This window comes from Apium graveolens, chromosome 2 (genome assembly GCF_009905375.1).
Source record: "Apium graveolens cultivar Ventura chromosome 2, ASM990537v1, whole genome shotgun sequence".
In the NCBI taxonomy this organism is placed as follows: Eukaryota; Viridiplantae; Streptophyta; class Magnoliopsida; order Apiales; family Apiaceae; genus Apium; species Apium graveolens.
In genome coordinates, this window is record NC_133648.1 from 137904703 (window position 1) to 137915045 (window position 10343).

Consider the following 10343-nt stretch of genomic DNA (forward strand, 5'->3'; position numbering starts at 1 on the left):
GGTCTGTGTTATTCATAGTTGCATGTTTAACTTCTGTTATAACTCATCTTACTACTAGATTTTATTTATGTTGTTCAAAACCAAAATAGTTCAAGAAAAGCATAAAAAAACTAAAACACATTCACCGCCCCCCCTCTTTGTGTGTAATTCATTATCTAACAAGAGGTATCAGAACAAAATCTGAAAGTAAACAGATTCAAGATCTTGGAAGAATGAATACATAGAAGATCAATAGCATTAAAATTCCTACCTTTGACAAAGCTAACTACACTCTTTGGAAAAAGAAAATGTTGTTGTTTATCAGGATGGCCAATCCACTCTATATTCAGGTTCTCAAAAATGGGCCTTTCACTCCTATGGTTAGAGTTGAGGAATCCACAGATGGTGATATGGTTATTCCAGCTCATTATGCTCCAAAAGACCCTTCTGAGTACTCTAAGCCTGAGAAAGAAAAAGTCTCCCTTGATAGTGGCTTGCAGTTGATATTGATAGAGTCACTTGACAATGTAATGTACAACAACATTGTCAACTGTGACACTACCAAGCAGATCTGGGAAAATATTGAAATACTCTGTGAGGAAACTGAGGAAGTTAGATCTAATCAAAGAAGGATACTGATTTCATAATATGAGAGTTTCATGGCCAAGCCAAAAGAAAGTATCACTAATGTGTTTGAAAAGTTTAATAAGCTGATAAATGACTTGCAGCCGTATGACAAATACGATGAAGCTGAAGAAGTTAATCTGAAATTTTTGCTTAGACTTCCTGACCATTTGGAACAGAAATTTTCTACAATCAGAGAATGGAGAGATCTAAGCAGGATAACATTGGAAGTTCTTTATGGAGTCTTAAAAACATATGCATTAGAAATGATTCAAAGAAAATTATTAAGAGTTGGTCAAGGGCATGTTGTAGATGGTATAAGTGCTCTAATTGTCAATGAAAGCCAGACCTCTAATGATGAGCCAAGATCCCAAACTCCAGTTGCCTCAACAAGTGAGCAAAGAACAAATGATTCACAAGAACAAGTCATTCTGGAATTGGAAGAAGATGAGTTCTAAACCTTGGATGAACTTGATGAGCTTGATCAGCCAATGGCCTATCTGGCAAGAAAGTTCTCTAACATTAGGGTAAAGAAGCCAAGATTCTTCAAGGGTAAAGGACAATCATTCGACAAAGACAGCAGCTGGAAAGGAAAAGGGAAGTATACATCTGATAGCAAAAATGGTTACAAAACTGGATCTGTTGACAGATCAAAGATAAGATGCTTCAATTGTGATGAACTAGGCCATTTTGCTATAGAATGCAGGAAACCCAAGAAACCAAAGAAAGATAAAGCTTATCTTGAACTAGAAGCAAAGTATGAAGCTAATCTGAAGAAATAACAAAATAAAGCTTATATTGCAGAAGGAAAAAGTTGGGATGATTCTGATAATGATGAAGATGAGGAAGTTGGAAATTATGCACTAATAGACTTGGAGCAAGGAGAGTAATCCTCATCAAAATCACAGGTACCTACTCTCACCACCATTGATTTAAATGTGAGTCAATATAAGGAAATTGTAGAGAAGATGAGCACGGAAATGTTTCACATACATACAAGTATGGTTGCTGCTAATGAAGAAGTTAGCAGACTAACAAAGATAAATGAGAAGCTTGAAAGTGAGAAACAAGAAGCTGAATTGTTGTTGGTAGAGCTTGAAGCTGTAAGATAAGAAAATGCATATCTGAAGAACAAGCTCAAGTGTGCAAGTGAAATTGAAGCAGTGCTAAGGGAAAAGCTAGAAAAGAATGAAGTTAAATTGAAGTCCTTCAAGAATGCTTCTGAGTTAATTAGACAATACCATGAGAAAAACAAGCCATGTACAAGTATTGCTATTGGTCTTGATTATGATGCCTTGAACAACAAGAAGAAAAATATAGGTGACAACGGGAAAGCAACAGAAAATGAAAATGTTCTAACAATCCTGAAAAAGGCTAATTCACCTATGTTCAAGGCTTGTGAAGTTAACTTCAGTGAAGAAGAGTTGATTATCAAGCAAGAAATTGCTGATGAAGACAACAAGAAGAAAGATGCAGAAGCAACTCATTCTTTTAAAGCTGAAGAGAAGCTCATGGATGATCAAGGTTCCAAGACACCTGTCAAAGAAACCAAAACTGAAGATGCAAGAAAGAAAAAGAAAAATAGAAATGGGAAAATAGGGATAAACAAAAGCAATAATTTTGCTTATATTTCAGATGCTCCAAGAAAGAAATATGAAAAATATGGCTCTGTGAATCACCTAACTCACAGATAATTCCGATAATTAAAGGATACGTCACCGAGTTTCAAAAATAATAATTTCTCAGAAATCGGGCAGCATCTCCTCAATTTATCGGGCTACCAGTCGATATCATATTGACACACAATCAACATAGTACGAATTAACTAATCCAAGGACAAATATTTATTATTTACCGAAATGACTAATTCAAATTTTGAAAACAATTTAGGAAATAATATTTTATAATTTGTAGGACTCAGCGGAACATCACCTTTGTAAAAAGGTTGTTAGTAAGCCAGCTGAAGGAGCCTGCAAATATAATGAAGCAGATACAAATAATCCCTACTCATTCTGTGACAAGTTTGATTGCATCCCTTGCAATTTGAAAGTGATGAAGAGTTGTCACAAACTGAGAATAGACCTTAAAGAAAAAAATTGGGTCTGCACACTACAATAAAAAGGTTAATAGACATCACACATTAGACATCGTCCAGTCCTGCAACCGATGTCTAATATTTAATAGACATCATCCCGCGTAAATGTGATGTCTTTCTCTGTTGTGTATATGTTGTGAACTTGATAATTTCATTAACAAAACACCTTAGTAGATCTAACTTAGTGAAATATATAGCACTCGATGGATAATCAAATATAGTCCCGACAGATGACTCAATATAGTCCCGACAGATGATGATTTGACATCCATCAAGTGAGTAGCTTATGTATCAATAAGTCATGTAGCACATTTCTGCAAACACTTTTGTATAGATTATGTAGTAGCATATAAGTCATGTTGACTTTAATTAGATATGCAGAATAGGTTGATTAATTATACATAGATGATGTCTTGTAATTCTTCATAAATGAAATGAAGTCAAGTGTCAAATAGCTACCCGACGGATAATCAACAATGCTACTCAACGGATGATCAATAAGGCAACCCGACGGATGATCATGTACCCGATGGATAATCAATTCAAACATCTGTTGACAGTGACAACACAGTCACATGCGTCGAGTGTATGCAAAAGAAATGTGGAAGCCTATTCAACTGGGTTTTTGAGAACAAAGAAGCATTTCCATTTCCATGCTATTATGAAGATATTCAAAGATGCTGAAATAGAGTAATGAAGTAGTATAGTATTAGACTTGATAGGTTTTGTTTTTGTCTTATTACTCTGTAATCTTGGTGATATATAAACCAAGAGTAGCAATTATAAAATAAGAAGACTAGGCAAGTATTTTCTCCGAGAAACATTTATAAGCTGTATCCTTAACATTTCCCTGTAAGTTTAGTTGTTCTTATTTGTAAGCAGCTATGAGCTATTCAAGCTTCACTGAGTTCTCTTGATATATATATATATATATCTGGTGGATACATTCAAATCCACCAGAAAGTTTTAAAGACTTGTATTTTTATTACTTTGTGTTTTGATTCATATTTAACTTGTCATTCTGCACTTTGTAAATCAAAACACTGTCTTATATATATTAAGTTAGAACATTTTATAATTCAGAAAAAGTTTCAAGAATTCCATTCAACCCCCCTTCTGTAATTCTTGTTGCATTGTTAGGGACTAAAAATTGGTATCAGAGCAAGCTCTTGAAGAACAAATAGTTTAAAGATCACAACAAACAACAAGATGAACAAGAAGGATGTTGGAGTCAAGATTCCTTTTCTGGACAAAGATAATTACCATCACTCGAAGGTAAAGTTGCATCTCCATTTACTTTCTCAAGATGAGGCCTATGTGGATTGCATAGAGAGAGGCCCTCATGTACCAATGAGAGCTGCAACTGGAAATGAGCCATCAGTTCCCAAGCCAAGGCATGAATGGTCAGATCCTGACATTGAACAAGTCAGGAAAGACAAGAAGGCCATGAATATTCTTTTTAATGGAGTTGATGGTGACATGTTTGACAACATCATCAATTGCAAAACTGCCAAGGAAGTTTGGGATACAATTCAGATTATCTGTGATGGCACTGAACAAGTTAGAGAAAACAAGATGTAGTTACTAATTCAGCAATATGAGCATTTCTACTTTGAAGAAGGTGAAACTCTCACTAATATCTTTAGTAGATTTCAAAAGCTACTAAATGCTCTAAAGCTGCATGGAAGAGTCTACCAAACCAAAGATTCTAACCTCAAATTTCTGAGATCCCTACCAAAAGAATGGAAACCAATGACAGTCTCCTTGAGAAATTCACAAGAATACAAGAAGTTCACACTAGAGAGACTGTATGGCATTCTAAAGACTTATGAGCTTGAAATAGAGCAAGATGAAAGAATGGAGAAAGGGGGAAAGAAAGGAGGATCCATTGCACTGGTTGCTGAGTTAGAAAAAGAGAAGGAGATGAAGATAGAAGCTATTGAGTCTACTTCAAAGGTTTGTGAAAATAAGGGCAAGGGGCTTGTAGCAAAAAATGAAGATTCTTTGAGCCAAGATGATATAGATGACACTGATGAACATCTAGCATTTATTTCCAGAAGATTTGCCAAGATCAAGTTCAAGAAGAACTTTGGAGCAGCTAAGCCAAATAGAAACATGATGGATAAATCAAAATTCAAATGTTTCAAATGTGGCTTAGCAGGGCACTTTGCCAGTGAGTGTAGAAAGTCAGATTCCAGCAAGAAGAAGTTTGAGCCTTTGGATTATAAACAGAAATATTTTGAGTTGCTCAAACAAAAGGAAAGGGCTTTCATTACACAAGAAAATGACTGGGCAACAGATGGTCTGGATGAGGATGAGGATGTAAGCTATGTCAATCTAGCCCTAATGGCCAAGTCTGATGAAACAGAGATAAGTTCTTCAAGTAATCAGGGAAACAGAAAGAATCTATGGTACTTGGATAGTGGTTGTTCAAGAAACATGACTGGTGATTTTACCCTGCTCACAGAGTTCAAAGAGAGAGCTGTCCCAAGTATTACTTTTGGAGATGACAGCAAGGGTTATACTGTGGGATATGGCTTAATTTCAAAAGACAATGTCATCATTGAGGATGTTGCCTTAGTGGATGGTCTCAAGCATAATTTGTTGAGTATCAGCCAGCTGTGTGATAAAGGCAATTCAGTAACCTTCATCTCAGAAGCCTTTTTTGTGACAAACAAGAGAAGCAACAAAGTGGTTCTCACTGGTGTGAGAAAAGGGAATGTGTACCTAGCCGACTTCAACTCATCAAATGCAGAATCTGTTACTTGTCTTCTCAGTAAAGCAAGTCAAGATGAAAGTTGGCTATGGCACAAGAAGCTATCCCATCTAAACCTCAAGACCATGAATGAACTTGTAAAGAAAGAACTGGTTAGAGGCATTCCTCAAGTGGAGTTTTCTAAGGATGGACTGTGTGATGCTTGCCAAAAGGGAAAGCAAATTAAAGCATCATTCAGAAAGAAGCTTGACTCAACAATTGAAGAACCTTTGAAACTGCTACACATGGATTTGTTTGGACCAGTCAATGTATTGTCCATCTCAAGGAAAAGATTTTTCCTAGTAATTGTAGATGATTTCTCAAAGTTCTCTTGGACATATTTCCTTAAGTCCAAAGATGAGGCTAGTTAAATCATCATCAATCATATAAGGCAAGTCAACAATCATCCTGATTTCAAAGTTAGAAGAATCAGGAGTGACAATGGAACTGAGTTCAAGAATTCTGTCATAAGAGCATTTTGTGAAGAAAATGGGATTTTGCATGAGTTTTCAGCACCAAGAACTCCACAACAAAATGGAGTAGTAGAAAGAAAGAACAGATCACTTATTGAAGCTGCAAGGACAATGCTTGAAGAATCTAAGTTACCAAAATATTTCTGGGCTGAAGTTGTAAATACTGCATGTTACACTCAGAATATTTCTCTGGTTAATCAAGCAAAATGCATGACTCCCTATCAATTGTTCAAAAAACAAGAAGCCAACTCTAAATTTTCTTCATGTCTTTGGATGCAAATGTTATATCTTGAGAAATCAAACTGATCAGAATGGGAAGTTTGATGCTAAAGCAGATGAAGGATTTTTTGTTGGATATGCTGTTGGTAAAGCATACAGAGTCTACAATCTGAGAACCAACATTGTTGTGGAATCAATACATGTTGTGTTTGATGATAAAAAGATTGAAGGACTACAAGATGGAGATTACCATGAGAGCCTCAAATTTGACAATGTGGAGATGGTTAGTGATGACAGTGATGATAAAAGTGATTAAGAAACAGTATCAAAGAATAATGCAGAAAAATCCACTACCAATGAAGCACAAAATTCAACATCTATCGAGTTGCAAAATGCTTCATCCGTCGGGAGACAATCTGCTTTATCCGTCGGGAGACAACCAGCTTCATCTGTCGGTACTCAAAATTCACCATCCGTCGGGTCATCAAAAGAAGCTGAAAGTCAGAATAGATCATATATAGAAAGTTCCACTTTCTCAAATCAAAGATCCATTAACTTAGGGGGAGTTTCTAATAATCAAAACTCAATCACACATCAAGATAACAATGAAGCATCTTCATCTAGAGCTAATCTACCTCAACAAAGGAAATGGACAAAGGATCACCCCTTTGAGCTCATCATTGGTGATGTATCTTCTAGAGTTCAAACAAGGAGAGCAACTCAAGAAGAATTTCTATATAGCAGCTTCCTCTCTAAGGAAGAACCAAAGAAGGTAGAAGAAGCTTTGTTGGATCCTGATTGGATTTTAGCTATGCAGGAGGAGCTTAACCAATTTGAAAGGAATAAGGTATGGAAGCTGGTACCCAAGCCTAAAGGAAAGAATCCAATAGACACCAAATGGGTATTCAGAAACAAGATGGATGAAAATAACATAGTAGTCAGAACCAAAGCTAGATTGGTTGCTAAGGGCTATTGCCAACAAGAAGGAATAAATTTTGATGAAACATTTGCTCCTGTTGCAAGACTTGAAGCCATCAGAATCTTCTTACCCTATGCAGCCCATGCCAATTTCAAGGTCTATCAAATGGAGGTCAAAAGTGCCTTTCTGAATGGAGATTTGGAGGAGGAAGTCTATGTCAGTCAGCCTCCTGGTTTTGAAGATCCAAGTTTTCCAGAATATGTTTACTATCTTTTGAAAGCACTTTATGGACTGAAGCAAGTACCTAGAGCCTGGTTAGACACTTTGTCAAAGTTCCTTTTAGAGAATCATTACACAAGAGGTACTGTTGACAAAACCTTATTCTTTAGAAATGTTAATGGCTCTAGTATACTTGTTCAAATTTATGTAGATGACATTATTTTTGGCTCTATAGATGAGAAACTTTGCAAAAAGTTTGCCAAATTGATGCAAAGTAAGTATGAAATAAGCATGATGGGAGAACTAACTTACTTTCTTGGTTTTCAAGTTAAGCAAGTTAGTGATGGAATATTCATTAGTCAAACTAAATACATTTATGATCTTTTAAAGAAGTTTGATCTAATGGATTGCACATCTGCAAAAACTCCCATTTCCACTACAACTAAGCTTGAATTAAACACTACTGAAAAGTCTGTGGATATTTCAAGTTATAGAGGCATGGTTGGCTCACTTCTGTACTTAACAGCTAGTAGGCCAGATATAATGTTTGCTACATGTCTCTGTGCAAGATTTCAGGCTGATCCTAGAGAATCTCACTTAGTAGCTATTAAGAGAATTTTCAGATATCTCAAGGGAACACCAAAACTTGGCATTTGGTACCCTAGAGATTCTGGTTTTGGTCTAACTGGTTATTCAGATGCAGATTATGCAGGTTGCAGAATTGATAGAAAAAGTACAATAGGAACCTGTCAATTTCTAGGAAACAAGCTTGTGTCCTGGTTCAGTAAAAAGAAAAATTCAGTTTCTACTTCTACAGCTAAAGCTGAATATATTGTTGTTGGCAGTTGTTGTGCATAGATTATGTGGATGAAAAACCAATTACTAGACTATGGTCTGCAAGTGGAAAGAATTCCTATTTTCTGTGATAATACAAGTGCAATTGCCATCACTGAAAATCCAGTACAACATTCAAGAACAAAGCACATAGACATCGAGTACTACTTCATAAGGGAACATGTAATGAATGGTACTGTGGAACTACATTTTGTTCCAAGTGAAAAGCAGCTTGCAGATATATTCACCAAACCACTGGATGAATCCACCTTTTCAAGGTTGATAAGTGAGTTAGGTATGCTTAATTACTCTTGAATCTTTTCAGATAATTTGCAAGTTGTAATGCAGCCATAAATTTAATTGATTTTTTCAGTCTTGGATGAAATTATGGCTAAGTCAAAATTTACATCTCGACGGATGATCATTATCCATTGAGTTTGATCATCCGTCGGTATACAATCTGTTAACAAAATCAATTATTTTTCTGGAATATTTTATTTCTCGACGGATAACTGATTTATCCTCATCCGTCGAATTGTCTTATTCTTAGCCGTTGATTCACTGAACATTATCCATCGAGTATACTTACAGTTTGTAAGCATAACACGACGGATAATTGATGGAATTTTTACAGTTTATTTTTTAAATGGCTATTTTGGGCAATTCTTATTGGTTACTTTATTTTACTTTATTATTTTTGACAGTTATTTTGAGAGAGTATAGACATCATGTACATTTGTGACATCAAGGAATTCTCAGATTTAAACCTCTATCTAGATGAACTGGAAGAAGTTAGAGGGATTGATGCTTACAGGAATCTACCTGAAAGGTTAGTATTCAAGTACAAGGGAGGAAAAGAGATACAGTGGCCACTTCACAGGATCCTTCAAGAAAGCCAATTTGTGCTAATAAAGGTTTATTCATTCTTCAAAAAGAACTTTGGATTCAATGTGACAACTAGAAGACTTGTTCTAAAGAAGATTGAAGAACTGAGGAGTATTAGAGCCAAAGATGCACTCCTAAAGACTCTAACTATTCCTTACACAGGGAGTAGAGTGCATCTAAGGCCCTACTGGCTGATGGAATTCATGGATGATAAAGGAGTTAGAAGATTCTTCAGATTAGAAGACCAATCGAGCATCTCTAGCAATGAGACTCTTTTGAAAATGCAAGAAATGCTAAATATCTCAGAATCTGATGAACTGGAATTCCACAGACAGCTCCAAAAATCAGATAGAAGAAAATAACAGGAAGCTTGGAAAGAGATCCAGATCTTCAAGGAAATAGATTAATCTGCTCAGGCTAGAGAAACACCTTGAAAATGACTGTGAGCAAATCTTTGTACATTCTGTTATTTGTAGTACTTTACATTTTTATCTACCTCCATTTAAATTTGTATTTTTAGGATGTTTTTTATCATCAAGTTTCTCTTAATTTATGGCTACAATTCTAGTAGACATAAATTGGGGTAGATTATTGTGTATATGTTGTGAACTTGATGATTTCATTAACAAAACACCTTAGTAGATTTAACTTAGTGAAATATGTAGCACTCGACGGATAATCAAATATAGTCCCGACGGATGATGATTTGACATCCATCGAGTGAGTAGCTTATGTATCAATAAGTCATGTAGCACATTTCTGCAAACACTTTTGTATAGATTCTGTAGTAGCATATAACTCATGTTGACTTTAATTAGATATGCAGAATAGGTTGATTAATTGTACATAAATGATGTCTTGTATTTTTGCATAAATGAAATGAAGTCAAGTGATAAATAGCTATCCGACGGATAATCAACAATGCTACTCGACGAATGATCAACAAGGCAACCCGACGAATGATCATGTACCCGGCGGATAATCAATTCAAACATCTGTTGACAGTGATAAATAGTCACATGCGTCGAGTGTATGCAAAAGAAATATGGAAGCCTATTCAACTGGGTTTTTGAGAACAAAGAAATATTGCCATTTCCATCCTATTATGAAGATATTAAAAGATGTTGGAATAGAGTAATGAAGTAGCATAGTATTAGACTTGATAGGTTTTGTTTTATTATCTTGTCTTATTACTGTGTAATCTTGGTGATATATAAACCAAGAGTAGCAATTAGAACAACAAGAAGACTAAGCAAGTATTTTCTCAGAGAAATATTTGTAAGATGTATCCTTAGCATTTCTCTGTAAGTTTAGTTCTTATTTATAAGCAGCTGTGAGCTA